Source organism: Mustelus asterias, chromosome 11 (genome assembly GCF_964213995.1).
Source record: "Mustelus asterias chromosome 11, sMusAst1.hap1.1, whole genome shotgun sequence".
NCBI lineage: Eukaryota > Metazoa > Chordata > Chondrichthyes > Carcharhiniformes > Triakidae > Mustelus > Mustelus asterias.
In genome coordinates, this window is record NC_135811.1 from 31,297,937 (window position 1) to 31,317,500 (window position 19,564).

The window sequence follows — 19,564 nt, forward strand, 5'->3', positions numbered from 1 at the left end:
AAGGGGGCACAATTTCAAAATTTAGGACTGAGATGAGGAGAAATTTCTTTACTCAGCGGGTTGTGAATCTTTGGAACTCTCTACCCCAGAGGGCCATGGAAGCTCAGTCATTCTGTATGTTTAAAACAGAGATTGATAGATTCTGATTAACAATAACATAAAAAATGATGGGGGTAGTGGGTGTAAAAGGAATTGAAGTGTCTGATCAGCCAAGATCGTATTAAATGTCAGAGCAGGCTTGATGGGTGAGATGGCCTACTCCTGTTTCTATGTTCCTAGTAGGTCTAAGACTTGTATTTAAAATGAATGGCCATAAAAGTAGTGTTAGTTGAAGTGAACTGGGATACTAGATTAGGGGATAGATCAAGAGAAACATACATTTAAAGTGATATTTCAGAATGCTCAGAATAAGTATATTACTATTGTAAAGAAAAATTCTAAAGAGAGAACCCACCTACCTGATTAACTAAAAACATTAGGGAAAGTATTAAGCTTAAGGAAACAGCATATAACACTGCAAAGATGAGTGGCAGGTCAGATAATTGGTCAGAATATAAAGAACAGCAGAAAATGGATAAAAGATTCATCAGGAGAAAGAAATTAGTGCATGAGAAGAAGCTAGCAAGAAATGTAAAAACAGATAGCAAGAGTTTGTACAGGTATTTAAACAGGAAAGGAAGAGGTAAAGTGAGTGTTGAACCTCGAGAAAGTGAGAGTGGGAAGTTAATAGTAAATAAGGAAATGATGCATGAAACAAGAAATATTTTGCTTCTGTCTTCACTATAGAAGATAAAGAAAACATTCCAGTAATAGCTGTAGTTTGGGAAATGGAGGGAGAGAGGAACTTATTGAAATTACAATCACTAGGGAAGTGGTACTAAGCAAACTGATGGAGCTGCAGGCTAACAAGTCTCTGGTCTAAATGGACCTCCTCCTAGGATTTTAAAAGAGGTGGCTAATGAGGTAGAAGATGCGCTGGTGTTAATTTTTCAAAATTCCCTAGATTCTGGAAAGGTTTAATTAGACTATTCAAGAAGGGAGAAAGGCAGAAAATAGGATACTATAAGGTCAGTTAGCTTGACATCTGTCATGGGGAAGGTGTTAGAATTGATAATTAAAGTTATAGCTGGGCACTTCGAAAAACTCTTGTTTAACCATTTACTAGAGTTATTTGATGGAGTAACAGGTGCTGTGGATAGACGGTAGCCTATAGACATACTGTACTTGCATTTCTAGAAAGCATATGACAAGGCACTACATCAGAGATTATTGTGGAAAATTAAAGCTTATGGTTTGGAGCGTGTAACATATTCGCCTGGATAGAAGATTGGCTGGTTGGCAGGCAGAAAACAGGGAGCATGCATAAATGGGTTTTTGATTGGCAGGATGTGGTGAGTGGAGTCCCTCAGGGGTCTGTGCTGGGGTTTCAAATTTTGTTTGCAGACAACACAAAACGAAGGAAAGTATGTTGTGAAGACACAAGAGGCAGAATTTTCCCCCAAAATTTCCAAGTATTATTGCCCAAACCTGTGTGTTTTAACATCTGCAGTGAATAAAGACACAAAGTCGACTTTAAATACTTAAACACAATTTCCTTTATTCTGTAGCTACTCAAACAACAGTAAATACTTGCAATGCATAAACCAAATACTCACTATCTGGTTATTTTCCTTAACTTAAGGTTGATTTCTTAATTAAAACCTGGCCAAGATTTTGTTGTCACATGGAATCAGTTCTTTATTCACTTCTCCTTCCAGATGTTGTCTCTTCTTGTGAGCTTGGTTCCCGGGTTCCACACACTGCCTTTCTGAACAAGTTCTTTGGGCCCTATTTTACCATTGTGTCACGCCCATTTTCGGGCGCGGAAACGTGGTAAAGTCGGGTGTGAGGCCATTAACGCGATCCGCGCCCGCGTCCGCGCAGATGGCCACTTTACCAACTCCCGGGAATGGCCACGATCCAATTCACGCCCGAAATGGGCGCAACGGCGATTTAAATGTATTTGCATGCATATAAATTGAATTAATGAACTGCCCGCCCAACTTTATCTGCATTTCCCCCTTTACCACCGCGTTCGCTGATCCGGAATCGTGCCGAAATGAACATGCTGAATAAAAGTCTGAATCGGGCGCTTCAGCTGCTGAAGGGACGAGTTCAGAGCTTCCATCGGCTCTCTGACTCAGATCAACAATGGGGAGGGGTCAGATCATTCTCTGGTTGCGGGGGGGGGGGGGGGGGGGGGGGGGGGGGGGAGGAAGAGGAGGTGGGTCAGATGTATCTCTGGTAGGGAGGGGGGAGGACCGATCGTTGTCTGTGGGGGGAGGGGAAGGGCTGATCGTTGTCTGGTCGGGGGGGGGGTGATCATTGTTTGGTTGGGGGTGGGTGGGGAGGCCGATCGTTGTCTGGTGGGGGGCGAAGGGAGGCGGACCAGATCATTTTCTGGTGAGGGAGGAGGAGGTAGATCAGATGTTCCTCTGGGGGGTTGGGATGGGAGGGGGGGGGGGGGGGGGTGAGGCCAGATCGTTCTCTGGGCGGGGGGGGGGGGGGGGGGGGGGGAGTGAGGCCAGATCATTCTCTGGGGGTGGGGGGGGAGGAGGGAGGCAGGTAAGATGCATCTCTGTGGTGGGAGGGGGAGGCCCGATCGCTCACTGGTGGGGGTGGGCGGGCAGATGGACCTCTGGTGGGGGGGGCCGGGGGGGGCAGGGGTTCCGCTGCCACTCTGTGGGCAATCGGTGGAGGGGAAGTGGGCAGCGGGTCACGATCGTTCTGGGTAGCAGGGGGAGTGGGTGGATAAGGGGGACAGTAATGTCTGTGGGGGCCATCGCTCCCGCTTTTCGCTCCCAGGCCGCTTTCTCCACTTTCTGTGGTCCGGGAGCGGTCTGACAGGGGCGTGTTTTTTCAAATTTTTTTCTAACTGTGCAGTTCAGAGCTCCGATTGTTTTGGGCGCGCTAAGCCCCGCCCACAGCGCGATTCAGACCTGCGATTTTTTTTTCAGGCTGAGTGCATATGGGGGCGCCTGAAAGCAGTTTTCCAAGTCAGATCTGAATTGCGCCCAGATTCAGCACTTAGAATGAAAATGGTAAAATCAGGCTCTTTGTGTTAGTAGAATTAAAACTCGAAAAGTTCCTTGGTAATCAGGCAATGAATTGATCAGGACCCCAATTGTATCGTTCGATTAGGCCAATCAAATCCAACCATAGTATCATTGGTCACTTCAGGCCTCATCATCTAAGTGCCTATTGTTCACATTCCAATGCCCAGCTGAAGAACACTGGCTCCAAGAGTGTGTTCACACTCATCCCTGCCAAGGACAAACTATTGAATCTGACACCTTCTGTCCTTTGACAAATTCCAGGCCACTGACCACAAGGAAAATCCAGCATAGTGAAAAAAACAACTTTAACCAAAAAATCAGGTTTGCTTGATTGAAGATCTTTCAGCATATTAAAAGTTAAAACTCCATTCAGCCTCAGTGTCATAATGATGAGAGAAATGGGGTGTATCGTGCGGGTCTCTCAGGCGTGCTCCAGACCATAATTGTCTCAGTGACGTTTCTGGAGAGTGGTGAGTTGTGTGCTAGACCTGAAGGGGATGGGGCTTAAATAAACCGGTGAGCCAGCTGCAGAGAGCTTGGGTGCCATTTCACAAGGGCACTGGAAGACCCCCTCCCACTCTCCACAAATACTGGGACCCCACCCACCCCACCAGCAGCATGTTTTCTCATGAACATCAAATTCAGTAAAAAATCTGGAATTTAAAGTCTAATAATGACAACGAAACCACAGTCGATTGTTGCAAAAACCCATCTGGTTCACCACTGGCCTTGAGGGAAAGAAATTTGCTGTCATTACCTGGTCTGGCCTACGTGTGGCTCCAGACCCATAGCAATGTGGTTGACTCTTAACTGCCCTCTGAAATGACCTAGCAACAAATGCTGATGTTGCCAGCGACATCAAAGCTGAGGTCTTTGACACTCAGGACTGCTGAAAACCAGACCTCTGCTGTCCGAGTCAGATGATGAACCTTTGGACATGGCCTTAAGAGACAGGCAGGGGAACAGACCTCTGGCATGCAATCACTTCAAAGTCTCTAGGGTGGTGACCAGGAGATTTGAACCCAGACCTGCACTCCATCACTCTAGCCATGGGTTGGTTTCAGCAGCTAGGCGTGAGGGGAGGAGGAGGATGTGGAACCCAGATCTCCCTCTAAGTGTCCCTACCCCGCCCTTTCCCTCAAATGTACACTCTCATAAGGCCATCAGGAGTCAGGGACGAAGGAGCCATTGGGCACAGGAAGGAGAAATGCCAGCCAGGAACCCCGGAGGCATTCACCCAGTATACTTCAAGACCTGGACCCTCAAAACCTAAAATCATCAGAGAACGCTCGCCATAATAATCTCAGACAAAAGGGCATAGCAATCAACAGGCTGACAGATCTCAGTTGCTGATGATGGGGCTGTTCCTCGATGTAACTTCCTTAGAAAAATGAAAGTATTAAATGCACACTGGTGACTCATTGTATATAATCACTTCTGTAAATATATGGCGAATCTATTCATCTCCAAATCTAATGGCTTCCACTTTTATTCAATTTTCTTCAAGGTTTCGCAGTCATTTAAGGGTGCCGAATATTATCCCCCAGTGTGGCCTCACCAGGAACTTCAATTGTTTCATTTCTCCCATATTTTCATCAGAGTGAGGAGTCTATAATTCCACATCAGCAACATGAGGCAATGCACATCATTTATGACAGTGCTCTTGGATAATACACCTGTCAGTCAATTATTGCAGGTAACCATGCTTTGGCCTTGGGATAAGTGCTCATTGAGGTTATTGATTTTACTGCTGCTGTTGCACTGATGTCAGTTGTTTGTGGATGGCATGAGTAGACTTAAATCATACTCGCCGATCCAAGTGTCATTTAGAATATTTTTTCAGGTGTGATAAACTGTTTTTAATCACTGTAATGTGAGCATTTGAACCCCGTAGGCTTCCATGCATGTCTGGAAGAAGATTTAGCATCCACATTTAATGCTGAATGTCCTTCCTTGGTGATTTGTCATTCTTGTGAGCTGAGTAGACAAGTAACGATAGAACAGGCATCTTAGACTTGAATGCAAGAGGGGTTAGAGTGATTGATTTAAGAGGTGTGTTGTAATCTTGATGATGCCTGAAAAAGCGATGTGTGGTCAGCCCACTTTATTGAGCAGGTGTTAGACTGACATGAGTGCATCCCTGTATAATTTGAAGTTTCACCTGCTTATGAACCGTGATGTACACTGACTTGGTGAGAGCATGGATGAAAATACTATGTAAAATAGCTGAAGGACGTGCAAGAAGGAAGTGCTGTTCAGGTTCAACAGCAGCAGTATGTTGCCAAAATTACTCAGTTAACTGTGGTAAACCCTTCCATGGATGAACCCATCATGAGTGTAGATGTTAAGTACTGATATTTCCATAATCATTAAGAAAGCATTGGACTTTGCTTTTTCCCTGTAAATAACATTGTCCCTTTTTATATATTTAAAGAAGCTCTTACAGTCTGTGTTAATATAACTTGCAAATTTACTCCCATAATTTATTTTCTCTCTTTTTATTTTTTGGTCATCTTTTGCTGGTTTTTAAATCATTCCCAATCCTCTGGATTACCGCTAATCTTTGCTACATTGTATGTTTTTTCTTTCAGTTTAATACTATCCTTAACTTCCTTGGTCAACCATGGTTGATTTAACCCCTTTCTAAAATCCTTCTTTCTCAGTGAAATACATCTTTGTTGTGAGCCATGAAGTACTTTCATAAACATTTGCCATTGCTGATCAACTTGTCTTTTCTGCTAAGCTTCTTTCCTGGTACACTCTGGCCGACTGCCCTCATATTTAAGTTTAGCACAGTTGTTTCTGACTCAAGTTTCTTACTCTGAAACTGAATGCTAAATTCTACCATGTTATGGTTACTGTTTCCTAGGGAATCTTTTATTCTGAGATTGTTTATTAAATCTGCCTTATTACATATTACCAGATCCAAAATAACCTGATCTCTGATTGGATATATGACATATTGTTTTAGGAAACTGTCCCAAATACGCTGTATAAATTCGTCCTCATGGCTACTTCGGCCAATTTGATTTTCCCAATCCACATGAAGATTAAAGTCATCCATATTGCCTTTTTTACATGCTCTCATTATCTCATGATTTATTCTCAATCCTCCAGTTTAGCTACTGTTCGGGGCTTATAGACTACTCCCACCAGTGCCGTCTTCCCCTTGTTATTTCTTACTTCCACCCATATGGATTCTACATCTTCTAATCCAAGATCATTTCTTGCTATTGTACTTAATGCATTTTGTACTAACATTGCTATCTCACCACCCTTTCCTTCCTGCCTGTCTTACAAAAAGTCACATACCAGTGAACACTTAGTTCCCAGCTTTCATCTCCTTGTAATGACGTCTCTGTAATGGTTGTACGATCATACCCATTAATTTCAATTTGTGCTGTTAATTCATTTATGTGTCAAGTCGTACGTGCATTTAAGTAAAGAGCCATTAATTTTGCCTTGAAACCATTTTTTCCCCTTTGACCCAATTTGCTCCTGTCTTTTGTGTGTACACACTGTCCCCTTCTTGTCAAACTTTGGGGTCATCACCAAAACATCTGCCTCGCAATGCTGCCATATCTTTCTGCATTGTAAGCCTATGTATCCCTTCTCCGGAACAATCGCCCCCCCCCCTCTATTTAGTTTAAAGCTATCTCTACTTGCTGAGTGGAGCTGCATGTTTAATAGGGTGAAATCCTGAAATCATGGAAAGAAAGATATCCCACCAAATTTAACAGCTGGACTGCATTATCAATGTTTGATTATGTTTTGCACCCAGCTGCTGACCAGATTGACAGGCTAGCCAGCTGCTGAATTGAAAAGCATGCGGTAGAAGGCCGCAGCTGGGGTCTGTTGTAGTTGTCTCCTGACAATCAGCTAAGAGCGCTGGTCATAAGGTGAATGGGGGGTGGTGGGCAAAGATTCTCTGGCACAATGAGTTGGGAGTCAGACCAGCAGTCAGGAGGGAGGTAATGATTGTGGTCTTAAGAATTGGAATTGCTGGTTTAGAGAGGACAGTTACTCACCACAGCAGGAGAACAGCTTGAAGGACCAGGGAGGAGCTCCCCTCCTCCTCCTATCTCACAAGCAGTGGTTAAGAAGCACTTAACCGCTGGATTTACCCATTCTCACCTTCAACTAGCTGCCAAATTTCCTTTTCTGTGGGAAATCCGTCCAGTCAACAGTAAATGTAAATCAAATCAGTCATCAATGTCACTTTGGGAAGTATTATAATGAATTGCCCTGCTTCTTGGAGTGGGACACAGACACAGCACGTTGAGCAAATTACAACAGGCACGTACGTATACAATGGGGTTGGGGTAGCTCGATGTGATTTTAAAATTTTTAACCACACTACTGCTCAACCCTCCCGAGCCTGTCATTGGGGGTAATAATATCCTACAATATTTTGGAATTGGTCATCACTATTGCATTACTTAATCTTCCCAATTTATCACTCTGTTAAATTGGAACCTCATCAACTCCATGTAATCCTATCTTCCAACACTCCATGAATTTATTTCATGTGACTGACTGAAATTTGATGTGTTGTGTTATGTTTCATTTAATTATGTTATGCTGTCCTACTGCTCTGTAGTAGTGTTCCTATAAATAAGCAGGTTCAGAGTTTACGTAAGTGAAAACTTAGTTCTTGGGTCTGGCTCTGTTTTTCTCCTTGTCAAAGCAATTGCATAATTGTGTTTCCATCCTAATCACTACCCTGCTAATAATTTTGTCAATTCAAGTTTCACTTAGTTAGAGAATGGAATGGCACATGTTAATCCCACTGGTGATTAACAGCCTAGCCCCAATTTTAATGCATGTGAAATTGCGTGTGGGTATCAAACTGCAGGAAAAACTCACCTTTTACTGCAGAACGTCACTTAGATCACAAAAGCTGAAGTCAATAGGAAGTGGTGGAAAGTAGTATATGGATGTTAACCACTGACACAGGTAGTCTGCAAGATCAGGGCCCTGGAGCATCTTGTGGGGGTTTCATAGACTGGAAAGGGAAAAGATAACCGAAGCAAGGAAAGCTTAAGCATTCCTTGTGAGACCTGGTTCCTGCTCCAATGTTAAATGGATCACCAAAACATAGCCAAGGAATTCCCACAGGACCCAAGGACAGAAGAGAATCACACATGTGATCTGAAATTTCATCTTGTGAAACCCACAGGGCAAATTCCAGAAAAAGAGAGATGGCGAATCTTCCACCCAGACCACTTTCATGCCGAAGACTACTTTGGAGGTGTATCAAGAGCCATTAGTGTGCTACCCTGGAAATTCCACCCAATTTGCCACCTTAGACCCAACAGAACATCTGAAAACTAATTTTGGTCACATGTTCTTCATTAAAGCCCTGAATAGGTTTGGCAGCTAAGATAAACATTTTCAGATGGGATTACCAGTTTTCCCTTAAATTGTTATTTTACTGTTAGCCAATTATAACAAAAAGAACTTGTATTTATAAAGCACTTTTATTGTGATAAACCCTTCCAAGACACAAGGAGCAATACAGAGATAAATTTGACACTGAGCCCTGTAAGTTGATATTAGGCAGATGACAGAAAGTTTGGTCAATGGTAGGTTTTAAGGAGTGTCTTAAAGGTTGAAAAGAGAAGCAATAAGGCAGAAAAGTTTAGGGAGGGAGTTCCAAGTTTTGCCAGCTGAAGGCATTAGCGATCAATGGTGGAGTGATTAAAATTGGAGATTAAAACCAACCTCTGACTTCAGAATGGCTTTATTCAGAGCTTTTCCCAGTCAATTGGGACGAGAGTGTTGCGCCTATAAAGGTATGGCCCACTTACCTCAACTATTTAAATGATTCTATGCCTGGAGTTTGTGACAGGGTCTACAGCTTGAACTTAGCAGGCAGAAATCCAATGTTGCCACACTTTTGCCAGCAGAACGCAGATTTTGGAATCTCATTCGTCTGAATATAATGAAGCATATTTTTGCACACTTCCTTCTTGAGTTCTCTGGCTGAAGGCAGCTCTTTGGTAATTATCCACTGAACCATGACAGGGATTTTTTTTACTTCAGGTAGGGTGAGGAGGCAGGCCTCAAGTCTACCTCAGCTGGAATGGAGATTAAATCCCATGCTGTTGGCATTAATCTGATCCATACACTATCTCTCTACCTAACTGGTCTCTATTTTGCACACTAAAAAGGGGAGAAATTTGGTAAAAGAGGAGGCGAATGGAAATAATTGATTAGCCCTTCAAAGAGCCTAAAGGCCTTCTTCTGTGTTGTATGACTCTATACTGAGGTGTGTTTCTGATTACACAGCTGTATTATCACAAAGATTGCCTACTTTCACTTTTGTAACATCATTCAACTCTGTTCCTGCCAAAACCTTTATTTATAACTTGGTTATCTCTAGACATGATGGCCGGAATTTTACTGGGTTGCAAGCCACGGGAATCGGAGAGGGTGAGGGGCGAGGCATGGAAAGGTCCGTTGACTCAGGCGGGATTTTACGGTATCGGACGAGAGATGCCGTAAAATCCCGCCCAACTATTCCAACACTTGACTGGTGAGCCTCCAATCTTCCCTCCTCCAGAAACTTGAGCTCACCGAAAATTCTGCAGTCCATATCCTAACTTGTACCCATCTCCCATTCACCTATCATCCCTATGCTGGCAGACCTACATTGGGTCCTGGTCCAGCAACATTACAATTTTAGAATTCTCATTCATGTTTTCACACCCCTCTATGGCTTTCCCTATCCCATTTCTATAACCTCCTCCAACTCTACTACCCTCGAGATCTCTGCATTCCTCCAATTTTGACCTCTTGCACATGCCCTATTTTAATCCTCCACCACCTGTAGCCATGCTTTCAGTTCCTAAGTCCTAAGCTCTGATTCCTGCCCAAAACTTCTCTGCTACTTTATCTTTCTATCCTTTAAGAGGCTCCTTAAAACCTCTAAGACCAAGCTTTTGGGCAGCTGTCCTAATATTTATCTTTGTAGCTCAGTTATGTTTGTGCAGCACCTTAGGGCATTTACTCCCTCATGAATGTGATATAAATGCAAACTCTTGGTGTTATGACTCTAAGATAACAGACATCCAAAGTTAATTTTTACATAATTTTATTCTGACACAAATTCTTTCTTCGAATTTAATTTAAGTCGATCATTTTTAAAAACAATATTGTAATTCTTCTGCAATTGGAAGCATTCTCATGTATATTTCAGAAAGTTGGGTGTTCAAATCAAACTCAAGAATTTCGGCACACAATGATCAAACTCTGCTTGTCTCAGAAGAATCTCGGTCATCAGAATCCTGAGGGATTCCGGCTCCCAGTCATCTGCATGATCTTCCCAATTAACAGGCTAACTCAGGGATCCACATCAAAATAAGGAAGATGGGTGGGATCTGCAAGTGGGATGGCCAATTAAATGCCCGAGGCTTTGTGCAGCCAGAAGAATCCACTAGGAGTTTGTGAGGGCTCCTCAAAATGGAGGTGCCCTCTGAAGACTATAGAAAAATGTAAAAATAAGACCAGCCACAGTTGCCAAGACATCATTGTGGAGGTGTCCATACAGGATTTTATGGCCCAGTGGCACATGTTCCAAGGTGGGGAATTAAAGGGAGCCTTGCTGGTCCCCTGGCCAGCAGCCTCCTGCCTGGAGGCTGCCTTCAGCCATCTGCTGGACTTAAGCTTTAAGGAGGGGGCCCGTCCACCATCAGGAAGATACTGGCGACATCAAGCTGTCCTAAAGTGGCAACTTAATTGCCACTGATTGTCAACATGTTGTCTTTGGGCAAATAGCCAATTCTAGTATGACCCTGCTACTGGCAAGATCGCTTGGAGGTACATTAGGTAGACAACCTGAAGCGAACCATTCTAAAACTTACTCCCAACTCCAACTCTAAAGTCACCTTTGTGCAGCTGATGAGATTCTGCCTAATTTTTCTGACATTTCAGTACAGTACTGTATGGTCCCTTTGGATGAGATATCAAACATATGTCATGTCACATTTTGAAGAGTAACAGTGAATTTTCCTGGCTAACATTGCCGCTTCATTATATATCACCAAAACAGATTAATTGATGTTTGTGCACATTTGCTGGGTACAAAACTGCTGCTGTGTTTCTCTATACTACATCCATGCTAAAATACATGAAGAATGCCGGTCTTTCTTTTTAGAAAGTACAAACCCAATGACACTTAGTAAATTGTTTTTATTATTTGTTCATGGAATGTGACTTCTCCAGCTAGGCCAGCATTTATTGCCATTTGAAGAGCCATTTTCTTGTACTGCAACAGTCTATGTGGTTAGGAATGCCCACAGTTCTATTAGGAAGAGAGAGTTCCAGGATTTAGACCCAACTGTGAAGGAATGATGATATATTTCCAAGGCAGCATGGTGTGTAGCTTGGAGGGGAACATCCAGGTGTTGGTGTTCTCATGCACCTGCAGCCTTGTCCTTCTAGGTGGTAGTAGTCGTGGGTTTGGAAAGTGCTGCTGAAGGATCACTGGTGAGTTTCTGCGGTGCATTCTGTAGAAGATATAACACTGTTGCACTATGCATTGGTGTGGAGAGAGTGAATGTTTAGGTGATGGATGGTGTGCCAATCATGTGGGTTGGTTTGTCCTGGGTGGTGTCAAGGTTCTTGAAAGTTGTTGGGGCTGCATTCATCCAGGCAAATGGGGAATCTTCCATCACATTCCTGACTTGTGCCTTGTAATTGGTAGACAGGCTCAATGGAGTCAGGAGGTCGGTTACTCTCAGCAGGGCTCCCAGCTTCTGACCTGCTGTTGTAGACACAGTATTTATATGCCGAGTCAAGTTCAGTTTCTGGTCAATGGTAACCTCCAGGATGTTGATTGTGAGGGATTCAGCAATGGTAATGCCAGTGAACATCAAGGGGAGATAGTTAGATTCATTCTTGTTGGAAATGGTCATTGATTTGATTTGATTTATTATTGTCACGTATTAACATAAAGTGAAAAGTATTGTTTCTTGCGCACTATACAGGCAAAACATGCTGTTCATAGAGAAGGAAATAAGAGAGTGCAGAATGTAGTGTTATAGTCATAGCTAGGGTGTAGAGAAAGATCAACTTAATGCAAGGTAAGTCCATTCGAAAGTCTGGGAGGCTGGTTTGCGTGATGGATTAGGCTACATTCATGACCTTTTGTAGTTCCTTGCGGTCTTGGGCAGAGCAGGAGCCATACCAAGCTGGGATACAACGTGAAAGAATGCTTTCTATGGTGCATCTGTAAAAGTTGGTGAGAGTCGTAGCTAACATGCCAAATTTCCTTAGTCTTCTGAGAAAGTAGAGGCTTTTGTGGGCTTTCTTAACTATAGTGTTGGTATGGGGGGACCAGGACAGGTTGTTGGTAATAGAAACATGGAAAACTACAGCACAAAACAGGCCCTTCGGCCCCACAAATTGTGCCGAACATATCCCTACCTTTTAGGCCTACCTATAACCCTCCATCCTATTAAGTCCCATGTACTCATCCAGGAGTCTCTTAAAAGGCCCTATTGAGTTTGCCTCCACCACCACTGACGGCAGCCGATTGCACTCCCCACCATCCTCTGTGTGAAAAGCTTCCCCCTAACATTTCCCCTGTACCTACCCCCCAGCACCTTAAACCTGTGTCCTCTCGTAGCAGCCATTTCCACCCTGGGAAAAAACCTCTGAGAGTCCACCCGATTTATGCCTCTCAACATCTTATATACCTCTATTAGGTCTCCTCTCATCCTACGTCTCTCCAAGGAGAAAAGACCGAGCTCCCTCAGCCTATCCTCATAAGGCATGCCACTCAATCCAGACAACATCCTTGTAAATCTCCTCTGCACCCTTTCAATCTTTTCCACATCCTTCCTGTAATGAGGCGACCAGAACTGAGCACAGTACTCCAAGTGGGGTCTGACGAGGGTCTTATAGAGCTGCATCATTATCCCCGGACTCCTAAACTCAATCCCTCCATTGATAAAGGCCAGCACACCATACGCCTTCTTAACCACCACCTCCACCTGCGGGGCCGATTTTAGAGTCCTATGGACCCGGACCCCAAGGTCCTTCTGATCCTCTACCGTACTAAGAGTCTTTCCCTTTATATTGTACTCCTTCATCCCATTTGACCTGCAAAAATGGACCACTACGCATTTATCTGGGTTGAAGTCCATCTGCCACTTCTCCGCTCAGTCTTGCATCCTATCTATGTCCCTCTGTAACTTCTGACATCCCTCCAGATTATCCACAACCTGGACACTATCCACAACCTGGACACCAATCTGGACACCTAAAAACTTGAAGCTCTTGACCCTTTCTACTTCATCCCCGTTGATGTAGACAGGGGCATGTTCTCCTTTACGCTTCCTGAAGTTGATGACAGTCTCCTTGCCAGCACTTGTGTGGCACAAAATGTTGCTAGCCATTTTTCTGCCCTAGCTGGAATGTTATCAAGTTCATGGCATGAACTGCTTCAGTATCTAAGGAGTGGTGAATGGTGCTGAACGTTATACAATCAAACAAACATCCCCACTTCTGGCATCTGATGGAAGTACTCCTTTCACCTGATGTTTAACATGGAGTAGTGCTGATTCATCAGCTGAGGGTGTGGGGGGGTGGGGTTACTATGTGGCTCAGCAGAAATGTTTCTTTGCCTACGTTTGACCTAATGCCTTGAGACTTCATGGTGTCCACCCTCAATGTTGAGGCCTCCCAGGGCAACCCCCATTGAACTGTATGCCACTGTGCTGACACCTCTGGTGGGTCTGTCCTGATAGTGGGACAGGATATACCCAGGAATGATGATGGTGGTGTCTGGGACGTAGTCTGTAATGTAACATATCACTCTATGATTATGAATATGTCAGGCTGCTGCTTGACTAGTCTGTGGGACGACCCTCCCCATTTTGGCACAAAACCTCACATGGTTAGTAGTAAGGATTTTGCAGAGTAGACAGGACTGGGTCTGCCGTGTCGTTTCCGTGCCTAGGTCAATGCCAGGTAGCCTGTCCGGTTTTATTCCTTTTAGACTTTGAAACGATTTGATGCAATTGAGTGGCTTGATCGGCCATTGCTGTGTCTGGAGTCACATATAGACCAGACCAGGGATGGCAGATTTTCTTCCCTTAGGGCATTAGTGAACCAGATGGGTTTTTCTGACAATCATTTCATGGCACATTACTGAAACTGGCTTTTAATTGGGAGAGTTGTCCCACAGACTAGTCAAGCAGCAGTCTGATATATTCCAAATTTAGTATTTGCATTTAAATTGACATGGTGCAATTTGGATTCATATCTCCCACAGCTGGATTATTAGTCCAGTCACATTACTGTGTGACTAGTTACTGTGTAACTGTGTTACAAGACCTCCCTCAGTTTTGTACGAAGGAGGTCATGTCTCACGAGTTTGATTGAGTTTCTTGAGGAAGTGACAAAAATGATTGATGAGGGAAGGGCTGTGGATGTTGTCTACATGGACTTTAGCAAAGCATTTGACAAGGTCCCTCATGGTAGGTTGGTACAAAAGGTTAAATCACACATGATTAAGGGTGAACTAGCTAGATGGATTCAGAACTGGCTTGGCCATAGAAGACAGAGGTAAGCAGTGAAAGGGTGTTTTTCATGAATGGAGGTTTGTAACTAGTGGTGTTCCACAGGGATCAGTGCTGGGACCTCTGTTGTTTGTAATATATATAAATGACTTAGAAAAAAACGTAACTGGTCTGATTAGCAAGTTTGTGGATGATACTAAGATTGCTGGACTTGCGGATAGCAATGAAGATTGTCACAGAATACAGCAAGATATAGATAGGCTGGAAAATTGGGCAGAGAACTGGCAGATGGAATTTAATCCGGACGAATGTGAGGTGATGCATTTTGGTAGATCCAATTCAGGTGGGAGCTGTAAAATAAATAGCAGAACTATCAGGAGCATAAACACACAGAGATCTAGGCGTACAGGTCCACAGATCCTTAAAAGTGGCAGCACAGGTGGAAAAGGTGGTGAAGAAAGCCAGTGGCATGCTTGCTTTCATCAGCTGGGACATTGAGTATAAAAGTTGGCAAATTATGTTACAGTTATATAAAACATTGGTTAGGCCACATTTGGAATTCTGTGTCCAATTCTGGTCGCCACACTACCAGAAGGCTTTGGAGGGAATACAGAAAAGGTTTACCAGGATGTTGTCTGGTATGAAACTAGAGGGCACAGCCTCAAAATAAAGGGGGAGGGGAGGCATCAGTTTAGGAGAGTTGAGGAGGAACTTCTTCTCTCAGAGGGTGGTGAATCTCTGGAATTCTCTGCCCAATGAAGTGGTGGAGGCTACCTCGTTGAATATGTTTAAATCACGGATAGATGGATTCTTGATTGGTAAGGGAATTAGGGGTTATAGGGATCAGGCGGGTAAGTGGAACTGATCCACTTCAGATCAGCCATGATCTTATTGAATGGCAGGGCAGGCTCGAGGGGCTAGATGGCCTACTCCTGCTCCTATTTCTTAAGTTCTTATGTTCTTATGTATTAGCAATGAGGGGAGATTGAATAAATTGGATTGTTCTCCCTGGAAAGACGGAGGCTGAGAGGCGACCTGATAGAAGTTTATAAAATTATGAGGGGAAAGATAAAGTGAACAGTTGGAATCTTTTTTCCAGGGCAGAAATGACAATCACAAGGGGGCACAAGTTCATGGTAAGTGGGGGGAAAGGTTCAGTAGAGATGTATGGGGAAAGTTTTTTTTACACAGAGTGGTGGGCACTTGGAATGTGAGGTGGTTGAGGCAGATACCTTAGCGACATTTATCTGGATAGACAAGTGAACAGGCAGGGTATCAAGGGATACACAGGCGGTTGGTCTAGGTAGGACATTGCGATCGGCGCAGGCTTGGTGGGCCAAAGGGCCTGTTCCTGTGCTGTACTGTTCTTTGTACCATCAGCCCACCACCTACCCCTTTCCTTTCCCAGACATCGTAATTTTTAAATAAAGTTACTTAGCTATTTTAAGAAACATTTTTGTTGCAATTACTCCAGCTGACATATATTGCACAAGGTCCCACTCAGGACAAGTGCAAGGAAATAGGAAACAAACACGTGGAAACATAGTGTTGCATAATTCAAAAGATCAACATCCGCACATGCAAGTATGACGGTTGTTTTCAAAAGAAAGGCATATTTATTCCAAACCTCAAGTTAACAACTTTGACCCTGAATATGACCCAACTCGCATCATTTGGGATTATTCGTTTTTGTTCTATACCATCCTTATTCATCAGTTTAATAGCAATACACTCTGATGTTTTAATAGTTGTACATATATATCATATCACGAAAATTAAATAACCCGTGCTCTCCCATACACGATTTCTTAGCACTTAGACCCCCATGGAAAAACGACAGCCGATAATGACTGGTGCAAATAGCCTGAGATTCTTGTCATGATTTCGGACAAGGATTCAGACCGAGCAGGATTGTCACTGGTCAAGTCTGTTGGATGTTTTGGATATCATATCAAAACACACTCACACATTCACGTTACACGGTGTCAGTTATTGTTCGCGGCAGCAAAGGAATAAACAAGCAAATAATCAGAGAGAGAGAGACTTACTCACAGCTCAGGCGTCTTTGAGCAGCTCGGACTGAAAGCGGGCAAACGCGGCGCCCTCACCACATCCTCCCACGAAAAACTGCGAGCGGGCAGCGCTTGTCTTAGCCTCTGCCTTGCCGGCTTTTGCCGGGGCCCCTCCAGCTGTCACCTTCCCCATTCAGCAGCTGCGCCGTTTGGTAAACAAGGCGCCACGTGCTTCCCTCCGGCGGGTTGCCGAGCAACGAGAGGCCGGCGCGCGCGTCACTGTGCCCCGCGTGCCCTCCGGCGCTGCAACGGTCAAACTGGCAAAAGTCAATCAAACACATGCTGTCCTGCGACAAGTTGCTGCCGGTGAGTGAGTGAGGTTTACCAGGTAGCATGAGCACACTTTCAAAATGACTCCAAACTTGGAATTATTGTAACCAGGGGCGAGGTAGACAGTTGGTGGAGATTAAATTTTAATGCAAAGAGATGTAATGGTTTTGCGGGAAGAACGAGGAGGAGAGGCAATTATAAAATAAAGGACACAGACATTTACAGCATAGAATGAATGCATTCAACCCATCATGTCTGAGTCCCTGGAGAAATAGCCACCCAGCCTAATTCCACTTTCCAGTCCTTGGTTCATAGCTTTTGCAGGCTCGGACAGCTCTAGTGTATATCCATGTAAGTTATGAGGGTTTCAGCCTCGACTACCCTTTCAGACAGTGAATCCCAGACCCACAACACTCTCTGGTTGAAACAATTTCCCCTCCTACCTCTTGTATTAAATCTATGGCAGGTAATGGAGACCTCAACCATAAAGAATAGGGCCTTGCTATCCACTCTATCTAGACCCCTAAAATTCATTTCGACTATGTCAAATGCACAACCCTTATTGATACTCCTTGTTACCTCCTCAAAAAAATAGACACAACCTACTCTTAGCAAATCCATGCTGACTGTCTTTGCTAAATCCTTACTTTTCTAAATTAATTTTCGAGAATTTTATATGTTTCAATTAGGTCTCCTCTCAGCCTCCTCCGTTCCAAAGAAATAAACCCTAGACTATCCAATCTTTTCTCAATTATAATTTTCCGATCCAGGCAGCATCTTTGTAAACCTTCTCTAGTGCAACCTTGCCAATGTTGTATTGACCAGAACTGCAGGTAGCAGTGGTCTAACTAGTGTTTCATCCAGTTCCAGCACAACTTCCCAGCTCTTTTATTTTGTGCCTCAGCTAATAAAGCAAAGTGTCTCATGTAGCTCCTTGACTACATTTCTTAAAATAAGCAAAATACCAAGGATGCTGGAAACTGAAACAAGAACAGAGGATGCTGAAAACTCAGCAGGTTTGGCAGCATCTGCTTTCTCTCCTTTCGGGTACTGCCAGATCTGCTGAGTTTTGCGGCAGTCTCCATTCTTGACCACATTTTCAACTTGTCAAGTCATCTTCTAGGACCTGTGGGCATTTAGTCCAAGATCCCTCTGTTCCTCAATCCTTTTCAGTGCCCTACCACATATTTTGTACTCCCTTGTTTTGTTAGCCTTCCCCAAATATATTGCCTTACACTTCTGAGTTGAACTCCAATTATCACTGCCCAACTCACCTGACTAGTCCATTGATTTTTTTTCTGCAGTCTACAGCTTTTTCAACATCAATCTTTGTATCATCGGCAAATTTTAAAATCATACCCCTTGCATTCAAGTCCAAATGATTAACATTTACCACAAACAGGAAGGGATCTAGTAGTGAGTCCTGCAGAACTCCACAAGAAACCATCTCCCAGTCACAAAATCATCCATCGACAATCACTCTTTACTTCTTGCCTCGGCCAATTTTGGGTCCAACTTGCTACTTTGCCTTCAATCTGTGGGCTTTTACTTTTGTGACTAGTCTGTCATGTGGGACCTTTATCAAAAATTTGCTAAAATCCATTTCGACTACATCAAGTGCACAACCCTCATTGATACTCTTTGTTACCTCCACAAACAAATTATAATAGTCAGACTCAACCTTCCCTTAACAAATCCATACTGACTGTCTTTGCTAAATCCTTGCCCTTCTAAATTAATTTTAGAGAACTTTCCATTTACTGTTAGTTAGCCAATCCTCTCTTCCTGAAAATATATTGATGTGGAGATGCCGGCATTGGACTGGGGCAGGCACAGTAAGAAGTCTCACAACACCAGGTTAAAGTCCAACAGGTTTATTTGGAATCACAAGCTTTCATAAGGTGAGTGGAGAGGTAGGTTCACAAACACGGCATATATAGGTGAAGACACAATTGCAAGATAATTACAGATCGGAATGTGAAGGACCATTATGGTCACCTCAGCACTTCACTGTACCGCAAGCCCATTGATAACCTCACGATGCTCCACTTCTCCAGCTTCCTCCCTAACACGTTAAAGAAGCCATCCCCTATGGACAAGCCCTCCGTATACACAGGATCTGCTCAGACAAGAAGGAACGCAAAAGACACCTACAGACACTGAAAGACTCCCTCGAAGGAACGGGATAAGGCACTCGACTCATTGATCGACAGTTCAAACCCGCCACAGTGAAAAACTGCACCGACATCCTCAGAAGACAAACATGGGACATAACTGACAGAGTAACCTTCGTCGTCCAGTACTTCCCCGGAGTAGAGAAACTACGACATCTTCTTCGGAGCCTTCAACATGTCATCGATGAAGACGAACATCTTGCCAAGGCCATCCCCACACCCCCACAACTTTCCTTCAAACAACCGCCCTAACCTCAAACAGACCATTGTTCGCAGCAAACTACCCAGCCTTCAGGAGAACAGCGACCATGACAGCACACAACCTTGCCACGGCAACTTCTGCAAGACATGCCAAATCAACATGGATACCACCATCACACATGAGAACACCACCCACCAGGTACACGGTACATACTCGTGCAACT

The 19,564-nt window shown here is 43.9% G+C and overlaps 1 protein-coding gene across 8 annotated transcripts in view; it reads right to left on the reverse strand.

Annotated features, from left to right (window-relative positions):
- Positions 1 to 16,945, reverse strand: part of LOC144500456 (uncharacterized) — a 230,807-nt gene extending 213,862 nt beyond the window's left edge. Inside the window, exon 1 of one of the 8 annotated variants that reach the window (XR_013498979.1) lies at positions 16,676 to 16,851. The gene's annotated coding sequence lies outside the window, so the exon portion shown is untranslated. Of the gene's footprint in view, positions 1 to 16,671 lie in introns of all 8 variants that reach the window. The other 7 variants (XR_013498978.1, XR_013498977.1, XR_013498976.1 and 4 more) reach the window with 7 other exon arrangements.
- Positions 16,946 to 19,564: the final 2,619 nt, after the last annotated feature.